The sequence below is a fragment of the Echeneis naucrates genome, chromosome 13, assembly GCF_900963305.1.
Source record: "Echeneis naucrates chromosome 13, fEcheNa1.1, whole genome shotgun sequence".
In the NCBI taxonomy this organism is placed as follows: Eukaryota; Metazoa; Chordata; class Actinopteri; order Carangiformes; family Echeneidae; genus Echeneis; species Echeneis naucrates.
The window spans coordinates 4,619,999-4,635,239 of NC_042523.1; the positions used below are offsets into that span (position 1 = coordinate 4,619,999).

Sequence of the window (15,241 nt, forward strand, 5' to 3'; positions counted from 1 at the left end):
AAGTGGACTTTGTCAAAGACAAAAGTCAAAGGCAAATTGACACAACTTTTTTATTGATTTTTTTTTTTTTTTTTGCATTCCAAGCATGCAGCTCTATGCAATCAAAAAAATATTCCATGTCGTGTCATCACTGACTTTAAACAATCTTACAATGCAATTGTTGGATTTGCATTGAGCAACTGAGAACACAAACATCTCCGTCTCTTTCTGTCTTTCCACGTTCCTTGTTTCCCTCTGTCAGCTGAACACACCCTTTGTCTTCTGACTCATGCTATTCGGAAACATACACACACACACACACACACAGATACAGTATGCAGCCGTCTGTATGTCTGTGGCAGTTGAGCTGAGCTGCTTTGTGAGAATTCTCGTCTCACTTTATCAGCATTCTCACAACTTTACAGAGCACCGGCTGTTTGGTTCAAAACTCCTAAAACAATCCTCTGTCCCCTTAACACCCTATGCTCATATCCTGACAACACCATGTTCCATGCTCATGGTGACCCTAATGCTGACCCTGCTAATATTAGTGCCCTGTTCTGCTCATTTCACTGAGCCGCATCATAATGAGAAAATGACAAGTTGACTTCCTCTAAAGGAAGCAACAGATAATTTCCAAATTCAACCTTTACAAACTGTTATGAAAAGTCAAAGACCCATTCTGTACAGTTCCTCTTTTACTCCTATTTTGAAAATATTTCCTTTAACAGCAGCCTTAACTTATATAAAAGTTATACAACTTGAGAAAAAGGTAAGTAAACAAAATAATCTTTAACCAGCCAAATTTCTAGATCTCAACGACACACAAAACAGAACAACAAACCCCCTCACAATATTCAAATTATCAACCAGCCAATCAGTCTAGCTTGTGAGGAGCAAACAAATTGAAAAAGATGTGGTCATTTTTTTCAGCTGCACGTGTTGATTTTCTTCAAATATAACCAAAGACAGACAGAAAAAGGAGAAGTACAATGAAGAAAACTAATTCTCTCACCCACACACAGTTATTTGTGCTTGGCTGCAACAACAAACAATTCTCCAGGGAATGATAGAGTTGAGCTGTAATAGCTTATGGCATGATCAGGGACTGACCCTTCTGGACACACAAAAAGCACATACACACATACGCACAACATTTACTCAACAAAGCTCGTCATCCATGGAGACCAGCATGCCTGGTCTTTTACATCATCATCATCATACACAATCTGGTCCCCATTTGTTACAGCTGGGACGGCTGTGATTGTGTGAGTGTGTGCATGTTCCTCAGTATGTCTTTGTGCATCTGAGATCATGTATACACATGTGGGTTTGTGTGTGTGTGTGTGTGCCTCAGTGCATACGAGCTGGGACTTGGCTCCACACTGAGGACACGTAGCCTCAGAAAGTGAAAACTGTGCAGATGAGTCTCACACACAAAAACATCCTCAACTACACATGAGCCCTACCGACTCCTACATTCACGCACTGCTAGTAAAAACTGACTCAGGACTCACCGTCAATGCACACGTCTCATTCAACCTGACATAAATTCAGACTGGAAAAACAAATAAAACTGGAGGTGATGGAGAACATTTGCAGGGTAAAGTTGCCAACTTTTACACCGTCAGAAGGCAACCAATGAGTGAGCAGATGTTTCCTTTTAGTCCGAACGGAGTGCAGGGAGCCAAACCGTGGACCCTCACTAAGGCCGCTTCTCGGCTTCTTTCCAATCTTCTCTCACGTCACCAACTACAGGTTTAACTTTCAAGGAAGTAGCTATGGAAGTGCCATTGAAACTTCATGTCAATTTAAGTTGCAGTGTCATTTTTCTTTTGTTCAAATGGTAAAAGTAGAGAATGATGTGCGGTTGCACCTGTTCTGATCCAAATCAGTTAACAACAAGCAATTATCCTGCAGTAGACAGACAGTTTATTAAATACATCTAATGTTATGAAATCCCTATCAGAACCTTACAGTAATCACATTATTTTTCCCTCCATCGGGCAGAACGACAATATCATCTTATCATTTTGTTATTTTACAATTTCTAAGAGCAAGCTGTAATTAAAAGCTTGAATGGTTATTACAAAAAGACTTTAGCAGTGATTTCTTTTTTCATTTTCTCTTTTCAGTGATTTTTCTTTTTAATTTTAACATTGAGACTGTATGCCTAAAATATGTCATAAATCACATCATCAGGTCATCGTCAGCAATAATAAGTCATATATAAGAATTGTATATTATTATATTCAATGCATTCCAATATAAGTAATATAATACACTTTTGTTTTTTGTTTTGGTGTGATATTGCAGGCACCATGTACGCTATGGCTTCTGCTTTACTGTAATGCATTTATGTTTGATCAATCAATGAATGAAAATAAACTACTACTAATATAATGTAATATAATATGATGAATCATCAGTTGACTGAATTTAAGTAAGCACAAATTTTAATTGGCAATCAGCTCTTATTCAACAGCAAAACCTAAATTTTAATTTCAATGTTGCGACGCCAGCCAGCTCAAAGATTTATAGCTTGTCATTTATTGTTCCTCAACTTGAACAGCAGTTGCAGCTGTTGCACCTCTTCATTGCTCCTTCTCAGACAATGTGAAGTGGGGCTGAGCAGATGAATGGCAACACAAAACTCCAGGATAAACACTTCTGGGTCACTGTGTCCAGCCTCTGGCTGCTTAAAAGAACGTTTTACAGACTATTTTTTCGTTGCACTACAGTTACAGTGTGACCGCAACTGCTGTGTCTTGAATCCTGTCGCCACTCGGAAATCAGAGCAAAAAAGGTTTGTCATCAAATTGCACAATAATCCCGAGGCAGTTGGTCAGAATCAATGAGCGTGTGCAACGTTAATAAAGACATGATAGACGTGTGTGTAATTAGAAGTAAATGACAGGAGTTTCTAACAGGAATAGAAGATGTCTCGACTACTCTCTTTCTTTCTCCCCCTCTCCCTCTATTTCTGTCTGTGTTGTGTGTAAGTAGGTGGAAGAAAGTAGCAATTAGCAATCTGCTAAAACACTAATTAGCTCCCTCTCTCCTCCTTTATCTATAATGCCTGGCTCGCTACAAAGTATCACTGTGGTTGGGAGTGTTTGCGAACATCTTTTTGCACATTTGCATGCGCACGCTGTGGATGTACTTCCTTGCGAGTGAATGCGTAATCTGTGAGTGTGCATGCGAGTGTGGAGGGTCGGGTCTGACTGGAAGTGTGACCTCATCTTTATTAATGACAACCATATGGAACGTGATTGTATGATTTAGAGTGTGAGGCAGAAAACAACAGACGGCTGCAGGCTTGAGGAAGATGAAAGCCAAGTTTTACAGAAGTTTATTGATGACACATGAAAGAATTTGATGACTGCTGCAGACAATAGAACAATGTGATGTACTTTGAGGTGAAGACCGTTCAGGTGAGAAGGGAAAGGATGCTTTTCAATTTCAAAAGTGCCGAAAGAATCAACGGAAGTGATCAAGGAGAAGAAAGAAGGGGCCGTCAGGGTAAATTTGAACCTGTCATTAGCCTTGTTAGCAAATCAGCACCTTCATCTGTTCGCTGGCTCCACCTGACCATAACCACCATCACATAACACATATAACTACCAACCAATATGCAGACATGCTGAAATTGATACACACAAACCCGGTCCCACGCACACACACAGAGCAGGAAAGAGAGACACAGAGTAAACAAGCTCAGAGCTTCATAATTAAAATGAGAGTCCAGCCAGTGTGTCAGAGAGTCGATACAACAGCTGACGGCTTTGTGAGTCCTCAGACTAGGTGTGGGTGGGGGGAGGGTGTCATGGAAGAAGGGGGTGATGGTGGGGTGGTCTATATAGGGCTGAGGGTGTTGGGAATGGGGGTGGGCATTCAGGAGCTTTCACTGAAGGGATTAAAAATAATGGAAATGGGGAGGGATGGGGGACTTAGGACAGCTGTGGAACCAGCTCTTTTGTGAGGTAAGGATATGAGTGTGTGTGTGTGTGTGTGTGTGTGTGTGTGTGTGAGAGAGAGAGAGAGAGAGAGAAACAGAGGGGTTAATGGGTCCCAGAGGGCTACCTTTGTCCCCTTGCCAGAGATTTGGGGCCTGTAAAGATGAAAAAAAAAAAAAAATGCTATTTTACAACTGGTTCTCTCTCTCTCTTTCTCTCTCCCTTCAGTGTCTCTTTCTCTTTCTCAGACTCCCTCTCATCAATGTGGCTCTTTGTGCGCCATGCTCACCTACCTCTTCCTTAAAGGGAATGCCACTCCTACAAAGAACAGGATTCGAAAGTGAGAGGAACCTGTTCCTTTAAGAACGCACACACATGCGCCAATGAGTGTGCATGTGTGTGTGTATAAGAGAGAGGTACTTAGAGACATTGCCAGATTTAGCTCTTTTAGTTCTGACCCCTTTGTGTAACAAGCAGGATGTTGTCATGACTACCACCAATGCTAAATGTCACTGTTGTGGAGGACCAATCACGACAGAGAACATATGTGCTATCATCCGTAATTGTATTCAATCAGCACAACATTTGATTATAACTGTAACAAGTTCCTTAAATAGATCCATTTTAAAAATAGAAATACGAAAGTTTTATTCTAACACAGCTCCTGCATTCCCAGCTTTCACACTCTTTTATTCCTGTGTGAGCCTCTGATAGCGCCCTGTTGTTTGCTGAAATAATCTCCTACGGTGTTCTGTGAGCATCTATTTCCCTGCATACACAATTTATGATGTTATTAAAAGCTGACACACAAATTACAGCCTGAACTTCCTGCCAGTGCTGCTTATTTCAGCAAGTCTCAAGGACAAAAAAGCAAGAGGATCTGGAAGCTGACCAAGACGGGAAGAAAGACATCGCTCTGTCTCCGTCGCTCTCTTACACCTGCTAGGGAGGAGAGGAGGCGGAGGTGGGGGTGGAAGGGGTGGGGGAACTCCTCCTTTAGGAGAGCTGTCACTTTGATTCTCATCACCAAGGCAACGGGTGTGCAGTCCCACAATTCTCTGCTTTGTCCGAAGGGGGTGGGGGTGAATGTACAAGTGTGTGCAGTCGCTGCTGTGCTGTACATAGACCGACCTGCATCTCAGACACACACACACACACACACACACACACACACACACACACACACATTCCACATTTACACGCATTCATCCACCTTGGCCTGCTGCAGTGGTGCCGTCATAGCAGGTCTTGAAAGCACCAAATTGCCATGGTGACACAGAGAGATATCTGGCTGTCTGCTATTTATGGCAAAGAGAGAGGGAATATTCTACAGCCAAAGCAGCTGAAACTGTAGTCTTTGTGTGTGCGTGTGCGTGCAGTTTCTTCACATGATAAAGATGTTGTATGAAGAGGCCTGGGCCATGTTGCTTAGCCAAGCTTCTCACAGAGAGGAGCTTTGTCATGAGAACTGACAGATACAAGTATGGGTGACAGGAGAGAGAGAGAGAGAGAGAGCAAGGGGGGGGCATCCATCAGTGAAAGTCTGCTGACTTAGACTAAGCATGAAGTGATATTTTTTTTTTTAACTGTGTCATTGGAGATTTTTGATGGGCTCTCAGAAGGTCCCAATAACAACCATAATAGCCAAGTGTTATCACCCAACTTTTCATCATTCCCTATGACAGTCTTCAAATGTGAGTGCAGATTTCAACTGAGCACAACACCTAAAAGCCTCAGGAACCTTTACAGTAAAGAAAGACAAATTCATTTATCATTTGTAAAGGAGCTTCTCTAGCTATTATATCCTGTAGCTCTCCCTCTTGAACGCAGAACCTGCATCGAGCGGCGATGAAATGAATAAATGGCAGACAGGTCAGCAAAGGTCTGAGCACAACCTGAGTTTAAGAGGTTCTAGTTGGCACGAATGATGAATAACAATGTACATACATGTAAAAAAAAAAAAAAAAAAGCGCTTAGAGCGCCTTTACAGGTGTCAGAAAAACGAAAGCCATCCTCACCACACTTTCAGGGGTGATGGTGAGATGCAGCTGATTTGACTGTGCATAACACACCAATGCTGAGCTCTTCTCAGGGAGGCAACAGCAGCTCCCGTATTCTGTGTGTGTGTGTGTGTGTGTGTGCATCAAATAATATATAGTTGCACACAGACTGCAGACACACACACACACACACACACACACACACACACACACATTCCCTCTCCCTCTTTTGAGGCAGATGGGGTACCCCTCCACCCCCCAACAATCTGACTGGGGTCAAAGAGCCTATTGTCATACAGAGCGCCTCGCCTCCACCTATTGTCTGTGACAGTTGGAAACCCTTCCAGCTCATACAAACCTCTGCACATTCAACTGCTCCGACTCCTACTTCTCCTCCTCTCCCTGCCCTCTCCTTTCTCCTCTTTATCTCACTCTCTCTTTCGCTCCTTCCCCCTTTCTACCCCCCCTTCCCCTCCCCTCCGTGTGCTGACTGAGCTCTTCAGTTCGTCACACACTCTGACACAATTGGGCCCATGCAGACGTGCACAGACAGAAATAATGTCACATCATCAGTATTTACTTTGTTTCTCAAACAACTCAAAGGCTTTCGCCTGTCTCCTGAATTGAAACCGTAAGCTCTGATGATGTTGTAGTTGTTCAGTCAGATGATTAGATCACATGAATCATTACTGAGCCATGTTGGAAAAAAGCAGCTTGTTACACAGGGAGGTTGAATTTGTATTTAATAAAAGGTAGATTGTGTTGAGCCACTGATACATTTATGGAGAAAAGTGACCATAAACTGCAGCTGAGATGTCAGCATGCTTCTTGTTTGAAATGAGTTTTCCACATCTTAAACTGAGCCTGAGCTGGATCAAATGTATTTCGCAGCTTAATGCAGGAGTCCAGCTGCCTCCTCACGCTGAAGGGCCTCAGAGAAGCTCCTCGGCGGGCCGCAGTCGACACAGTAGGAGCTTTACAGTGACACTGCAGTTTGAGTGGCTGCAGGGCGCCATGATGCTCTGAGTGGCAGGTGGAATCTCTTTAACTCTAGTCCTCTCTCTCTCTATTTCTCTCCTGCACACACTCCATTCAGCATGCACAAGGAGGCTACATGTTTCTATAAAACAGCCATCCATGTTTTTCTTTCTGGAGTGGACTGTCCTCAGTCAGATTGCAGCTGGTCTGTCTGTGTGTATCTAATATTAAAAGATGAGGCTTATAGATATGAATCCAAGTGAATCCCATTCGTCACTCTCGGCCTGGAAAGCCTGTGCTGTGATTTATGGAGTGAAAGGAACAAGAATACATTGATCTATTACATTTTCAGGTCACATTTGCATCAATTTTTTTGTATTCACAGATATTACAAAAGGACCTCCAACATTGTTTGTGTAGTATGTCTGCATTCAAATGATTTGATTTGCTTTTTTTCTTTTCTCAATGAGAGCTCAGATTGTATAATCATTCTAATTAATGCCAATCGGGTTAACTCTCCAGCACCATAACAAAAACAGAATTCACTGCCTGAAAAAATAAAAACAAAAATAACTGCCCACGTTTTCATGAAATGATTTGCTCAATATAACCGTTAGTTGAAGAATTATCAGTCATTATTTTTTGTCGCTAGCATTAGTTTTCATTTGGAAGCTGGTGGACTCGTGAGGAACTTAAAGGATTTCAGCTTGGACAGCAGTCACTTCCCTTTGTATGTGTGAACTGCGAGAGAATAACAGGATAATCTCAGCAAGCACAGACACGCAGACACACACTGTGATCAATGCTGATTGTTCCGAGGATGTGTGTTAGTCTTGAGTCTTTCTCAGTGTGTGAGCACTTTGAGGTGAGAGGCAGTGAATGTGCTACAGTGTGGTTTATAACAGGCATATTTCTCTGGTCGACTGCATTATCCCACCACTTCCCAAGGACACAAACACACCCTAAATGTGACCCGTCACCAGCACACTTAAAAACAAGCAAGCCCAACAAGGGTTAAGAATCTATGCACACATACCTGCACTATTTGCAAATACGGGTGCACACACATGCACGTACATGGCTCATGTAAAGCACAGCATTGATCTGTGGGCAGGCTGTCCATATTCCTGCTGTTCTATTTACAATTCGCCTCGCTGGGACCCTCAACACTTCTCATTAAAAGTCTAAACGCAATGGCAGTTAATGCAGGGTGAGAGAGAGAGAGAGAGAGAGAGAGAGGACCGGAGCAAAGAAAAACCAATACTGATTACCAGCAATTTGTATGCAGCATAGCACTGTAGACACAGCTACAAACAGGGCAGGGAGAGAATGAAAAGTGAGGAGATCAGAGTTACACAAGCAAAAAAAGGGAAACGTAGACTTCATTAAAGCAGGCGGGTGCAGCTTGCTGCCCCGTTTCAGCCCTCCATGTGGCAGATGTGGTTGAGAGATTAATTCGTCATGCCTGTCCACGGGCAGCAGGGGACTGACTGATGTGGCCCTTGAGCTGCAGTTATGTGTGTGTGTGTGTGTGTGTGTGTGGAAGGAGAGGGGGTGGTCACTGGGTGAGCCATGTGAACAAAGATTTCTATCTGACAATGACATTACACCTGTTTTGTCTCACACCTGTTTGTGGTAAAGGTTTTGGTCGTTCTGTCCATGAAATTAGAGTTAGAGTTGGACTAACCCCAAGAAACAGAAAGTAAAGTCCAAGAAAGTCATGATCAAACTCAGAGACTTACAACTCAGGGACTTGTCACAGGGTTAATTAAACACAGAGTAAATACACCAATCCGTGTTAAAGCTTTATATCCAGAGTTATTCTTACGGGCATGTATTCTTCACCAATACTGTTGTTTAACATTGTGTTTCTATCATAGACTGTAAATAAAGGTGGATGGATGGATGCTGTGATGTGAAGAGTGGAAGCCCACAAAGAGCAGACCCTAATCCTAACCCTAACCCAAACTTAATTGTATATACCTTTAAACCACAGTAAATGCAAACAGATATGTAGTTGTCATGAGAGAGACGATTAGATGGAGAGACCACAATTATCCATGTTCCTACTGTATGCTTGAACATTTTTTGTATGGGGGCCTAATGGTTGGAGGCACTTAATATATATCTAGAGATATTTTAAAGGGTTACATCTAAAGTTTGTTTTTATTTCAAAAATTATGAAAACATTTTGCTCACACTGCTTTAAAAGCATGTTTTCCCACAGACTTGATGGACAATAAACAGTACACTTGAACAATGTGATGTAATCCAGTGACACCAAATATTAATTCAGCTCCTAATATCACTGCAGTCTGTTGTGCTGTTGCACAGGGTTGCATTATATTTGTAACTGCTGGTACTGTACTGGTGCTAGAAGGAAGCGAATGTTTAAAAAATCTGCCCCCTGAACTACATGCATCACAGAACTACATGCCGGAGTGGCATTATGTCTCATTCTGCATGACTTCATGCATCAGCGACCTTGCCATCGTTCAAGGTTCAGCTCCCGGTGGAGCCTCTGAACACAGAAACACACTCAGAGAGCCACTTCAGAGAGAAGCAACAACTTTCTGCCACTTTTGACCTTTTTAACTATAGACCTTATCTTCTCCAAGCTCTGTATCGGAGCAGAGAAACAAGTCTTTCTCTTTATACTAACCTCATCAAAAAATGTTCTTTCATGTATGTGTGTATAAAATGAACAAGCAGTATCAGTGTATTTTCTCGTAACAGCGCACAATGAAAAACTCATTATAGCATATAGAAACAACTACTGCACACATTCTAATACAGCGTGATGGTTATTTTGTCTTTTTTTATTTATTAAAAGGTTGCTGTAAGCATCTCATTGTCATAAAAAGCTGATGCTACAAATCTAAATAACCTCTTATGGAAGTGTTATCGCTAAAGCACTAGAATATGGTCATTGGTCTGTCAGCCTGCATGGCACTGACTGGTACTGAGGCAGTATTCAGCCTGTCTGCTTGCTGGCTGACATCACACACAGACACACATACGCTCACACACAAACATACTTTCTATTTCATACTGAGTGATGAGGTGAAAAGCCCTCTCTTCGGGAAATCCCACCCCTGCAAAGTTTCTTGCCATAAATTCACTTCATGTAACACGTTCTCATTAGTATAATGAAAAAAAAAAAAAAAACCAACAGGGGATTAAATGGGTAAAACTGATGTAACAAAAACACAGACAGCAAAACAAAGACACAGATAGCACATTTTAATTTCAGTGCTGTCAATGCCAAAGCAAATACTGATTTTATGATTGAGAACAAAAAGTACCTGACTGGCAGCAAACACCCCAGCATGAATCAGATGTGTTGAGAATCTCTGCACTTACTCACATACCATTGATGAAGTCGGAAGAAAAAAAAAAAGAGAGACACAGTGAGCGGTTTAAATTTCAGCTGGGCTCTGATCAGCTGTGGCACTTGGACTCTGGCAGGCAACAGACACTTTAAATGGCGTCAATTTAGCATAGTAATTTGACAAATTCAGACAGAACCAAAGTAGGAATCTAATTTAATAGAAATCATTTTGTTATAACTGGTAAACAGCAGACATTTGTAATGAATAAGTTGCTTAATGGAGATGGGAAATGGCTAACAAACAGGAAATTCATTATAGTTGGATATGCATGTCTGTGTCTCTCTGTGTGTGTGTGTGTGTGTGTGTATGTAGTCTCTTCACTGTAGTGTGTGCTATGTGATATTGCAGTTTTCGCTCAGTCTCTCAGTCTGAGAGCTTAGAGATGCATAAGAGGCTTAGAGTGCTGAAATCAGTAATGTTGATAAAGGCTGGGGGCAGTGTGTGTGTGTGTGTGAGTGTATGAGTATAGTGTGTGTTTGCATGTTCATGAGGCCTTTTGGGACAGATGAGTGCTAGCGTTGAGTGTTTGTGTGTATGTGTGTATGCGGACGGGATATTAAATACTGAAAACCGCAATCATGGCGTGGGATTAAAGACAAAGCTCTAAAATGGTGGCATGCTGTGACAGAGGACAGACTGAGGAGAAGGAAAATGAGAGAGAGGGAGAGTGTGCAGAAAGAGAAAATTATAAAGAAAATGCTTGAATGGAGAGCTCCAGACACAATTATTATTTTTTGATTTTCCATATCCTCGATGACCTAAAGTATGCACCTTTAACACCGTGTGACCTCCCAATAATCAGCTCGACTATAGAGTTCTATTCTTATCGCATGCGGCTGAAAGGAGCTGCAGCCATTTGTCAGCTTCCAACAAGAAACTAATCTGCTCCATTTGCTCTGTGTGAAAGTGAGTCAGACCAAAACATGTGGCGCTTGTTCTGAAGCCCACCCCATTAACAATAACATTCAGTTTAGATTGGGCTCATTCAAGTGGGTTATATGTGCTAGTGAAGTCACCTCTCCAGGAATGTGTCCCACTCTGGGAGGGGTGCAAGGGCACAAATAGATATTCATACAGTATTGTGGTCCACGCCCACCTATGAACACACACACACACACACACACAGAAATTCATATGGTCCTCTGAAGTGTTTAAGCGAAATTCAGGATGATGTGCCGTCTCAGATTCGTGCCACAAGAAAAAAAAAGCACTCACAGTTATTCTTCTGCGCCTGTCGCAGTGAGACTCTCAGCCCTGAGTCTCTGAAACGTAGCTGCAACCATAAAATGGGAAAAGGATGGAGGAAGTAAACTTTGACAGCATCAATACTAATTCATTTCCCACTCTTAGTTTCTTCATGTCTTCATGGCTTTGCCTCCGTGTCCAACCTGAGGTCAATATCTAAAGAGGAGGAGGGAGGTGGGTCGATTCTAATTATAAAACAGGTGTTGCGAATGAATATTTTATGCAGAGCGGTTCTCGGCACAAGCTGATGAACCAACACGTGTGGCAATCTCACAGGTTTCATATTTACTGGCTGCTCTCGGAGTCGCTCCTCCACAATCCTAGTTTATTCAAGTATGATTTATACTGAAAAGAACAAAGTCGTATCTAATATTTTTTATGATCAACAGGTGATGAGTGTACATGCTCAAGCCTCGGGAAGAGAGAAGATATTTTGACGGAGGTGGTTCAGCGTGTGTTTTCTTGTCATAAAATATTGGTATGGCCTTTCTGTACTCCTAGCCTGTTGAGAAAGAGAACAGGAGGATGTGAGAGAGCTCGAGAGAAAGAGAGGACGGGAAACAAACAGAAAGAGAGAGGCTATATTTGGCCTTGTAGTGTATGAGTATGTAATAAATCTGTTATCCCATAATAGTGAATAGTGGGTTCCATAGTGCTGTGCCTGTGTGCGTATGTGTGTGTGTGCGTGAGAGAATGAATAGTAGCCTGTCTTGGCCCCCGATGCTGCTCCTTGCTAATTGGTCTTCAGCTTAAGTGCTGCTGCTGCACTATTCTCCAGATAGATGGGATGGAAGGAGAGACAGGGGGCAATGGTGGGGGGGGGGTGAAGAAGGAAGGGGAGGAGGTGAAGGAATAATCCAAGGTGGAGAGTAGGCGGTAGAAATGACTGATGGATGAAACGGACCTGGATGTGTGGATGTGAGACTAAACAGGTAAAAGATGTTTGCTTTGGAGGGAGGGAGGCGGAGGAAATGAGGGATGCAGGATGGAGGGAGGACAGTGTGATGGATGAGTGGAGGAATTTAGACTAAGGTAAGACAAGGTCGTGTGGCTGAAACCAGAGTCCTGATTCTCTGGTCTGCAGCACCTGTTTTCCCTGCACATACTGTGTGAACTCCCTCTGCTTCCTGCTTGCCTGGAAGGGCTTGGTTTCAGCTCCCAGCCATTTACATTCTGAATTCTCGTTTTTATTTTATTGTTTGAAGTGATTTTGTGAAGTAATTCGCATGTCATTAGGCATTACATCCTCTTGTAGCTGAGTCATTATAGACTCCTTCAAAGTCTCTGGGTAAGTATAGTATAACACTCAGTTACGCGTGACATTTATTTTGAAAGAGAAAGTTAAAAATCAAGGGTGCCACAGTTGCAAGTGTGAACTGTTTCTCGGGTTTTTAAACATTCAAAATGAGGTGAGATCCCCAAAATGTCAGTGACCTGCTCGGATGTTTATTTGTGTGTGCGCGTGAATGTATGCTGGGAGGTAGTCAAAGGGGAAGACTAATGTCTTCCGAGGAGTGAGAGGAGAGGAATAAAATTCTTTGATGAGGGCACAGCAGTAACTCTCTCTTCTGTTCATTAGGCTGGCCCTGTTATCCCCAGCACACACACACACACACACACACACACACACACTGGTCCTTGCAGCAGGTGGGCCTTTTGATTTGTCACCCAGGAAGAACCGTGTCTTATTTGCATACAGATGCCCCCTTCAGAGTGCAGAGGAAGGGCGTGCACACACACAGCTCCTTCAGTGCTCCCTTCAGACTGGTGCCCCTTCTCTTTTTCCTTTTTTCACTCCTTTTCCTCATCTCCTTGTCTTCACCTCTTCTCGGCTTTGCTATATTTTCACTGAACAAACCCCATGAGAGCAAAAACCCTGTCTCTGCTTGGACGTGAGTGCCTGTGTGAATATATTTGTGAAGTCACCATATCTCCTCAGTGCAACTGTGCAAACTATCTTTGTATTTTTATGCCCTGTGCTTTATGCTACTGTATATGTCTGTGCTTTCGGCGGTGCGTTCATCGTGTTCAGGAGCTTTTGTGCACAAGCATGAATGTGTTTGTGTGTGTCTACATGCATCTTGGAGGCTTTTGCACCTTGCATCTGTTCTAACTGGCACAGATTTCAGGAGTCTTGTGTGCCGGCATCAGACAACGGTGGCTTGTTTGCAAACCCTAACACTCGACTGATACACTCATTCACAGTCTTCAACACACACACGCACCAAGAAAACACGAATGAGAGCTGAATTTCAAAATCAAATAAATACTCGGACACTACTGTGGCAAGGAGCAGCAGAACTGACGACGGAATGAAGTGGCCTGAAAGTTAACAGGATAATTTTTCTGTGTTGGCGTCTGCTGTTTTTAAAATGCATCATGCCAAATTCATGTTTCAGACAAAGTCTTGCTATTTCTCAGTTAATTTAAAGTAGAAGCAACATGTAAGGATTACATTTTCAATTACTTTCTCTTGTCCTTAAAGCAGACATAAACAGGCTTTGACCTTCCATCGAGAAACAAATGGTTAATTTTTTTTTTTTTTTTTTTTTATCAGTGTTGTCAACTTTATTGAAGCAGACATCTGAGAGAACCCTGACTCAGATTACAGGCCAACACATTTTGGCTATTTGACTGAATTTGTGCTTTTAAGTCAAAACATGGAAAAAGTGTAACTTCTCATGATTGCTCGCTTTTACTGGAGAAATATGTTTTATGTTAATCTGTGCAGCAGTGGCGGCAGCTCCATGTCCCTTTACAGGCCGAAAATCAACGTGAATCTCCAAAATAAATTCTGGCCAAAAGCTCCGAAACATATTTAAGAGTAACACACTGTGTCCAACAAGTGTCTAGCAGAGCTGGAGAAGCCTCATGCTGTGACTGGCATCAGAGACTGCAGGTCCTACAACAACACTGAGGATTCACTGGGAGTTTAACTCAAAGTAGGATTTTGCAGAGGCTGAGGCTTGGTAGCGGTGTTAACACTAGATTGTAATTTCACCTCCAGGGGTTATTTTACCTCTTGCAGGAACCCCAGAGGTAGTGAGTATAATTTGAAAGAGAGAAGTATATAAGTAATAGAACTGGGTCAGCGAAATATGTCTTACCACTCAGACTATCTGCCACTCGACTGCCTGCCAGTGAGCGTGCACAGTTGAACTGAATACATAAGAAATCATGAGTCGACATTGTTTTTCCACTTAGTTTGAGGTTATACAAAGCAAAGGCAGAACAGATCCCACAGAGAGATACATGCATGGTGTATTTCAGATGATGTCCTCCCTGCAAATGTTGTTTGTCTTTGCAAACAGGTTCATGTCTGGTAAAAAGCTGCAAAGATGAATACCTTTTGTTTAAACTGGTGGTAATCTAGGCATGAATAATGACTTTGTGGTTGCGTTTAGGCAGCTTTATTGAGGTTAGCAAGGACTGTGGTCATGGTTATGTGCCGGGTCAATGTCGACCTTAAGTATGTAAACAAATCATCATCTTTCAGGAGGTTAAGAACCCGAAACCAACAAGACGGGGACCTCAATCAAGTGCGGAGTCAAGTTTGGCTGCACTGCTTCGGTGATTCAGGGATTTCGCCCTTTCGCCCTTGGTTGCAAAGTGGATGTTTGAGCCTCACTAATGTTTCCTCTAAAACATATAAAGTATATTCATGTATTTTACCGCAGACAGCGTCACATTT

The 15,241-nt window shown here is 42.4% G+C and overlaps 1 protein-coding gene across 3 annotated transcripts in view; it reads right to left on the reverse strand.

Moving 5' to 3' along the window:
• Positions 1–15,241, reverse strand: part of nova2 (NOVA alternative splicing regulator 2) — a 63,903-nt gene that overhangs the window by 30,808 nt on the left and 17,854 nt on the right. The gene's annotated exons all lie outside the window — the stretch shown is intronic.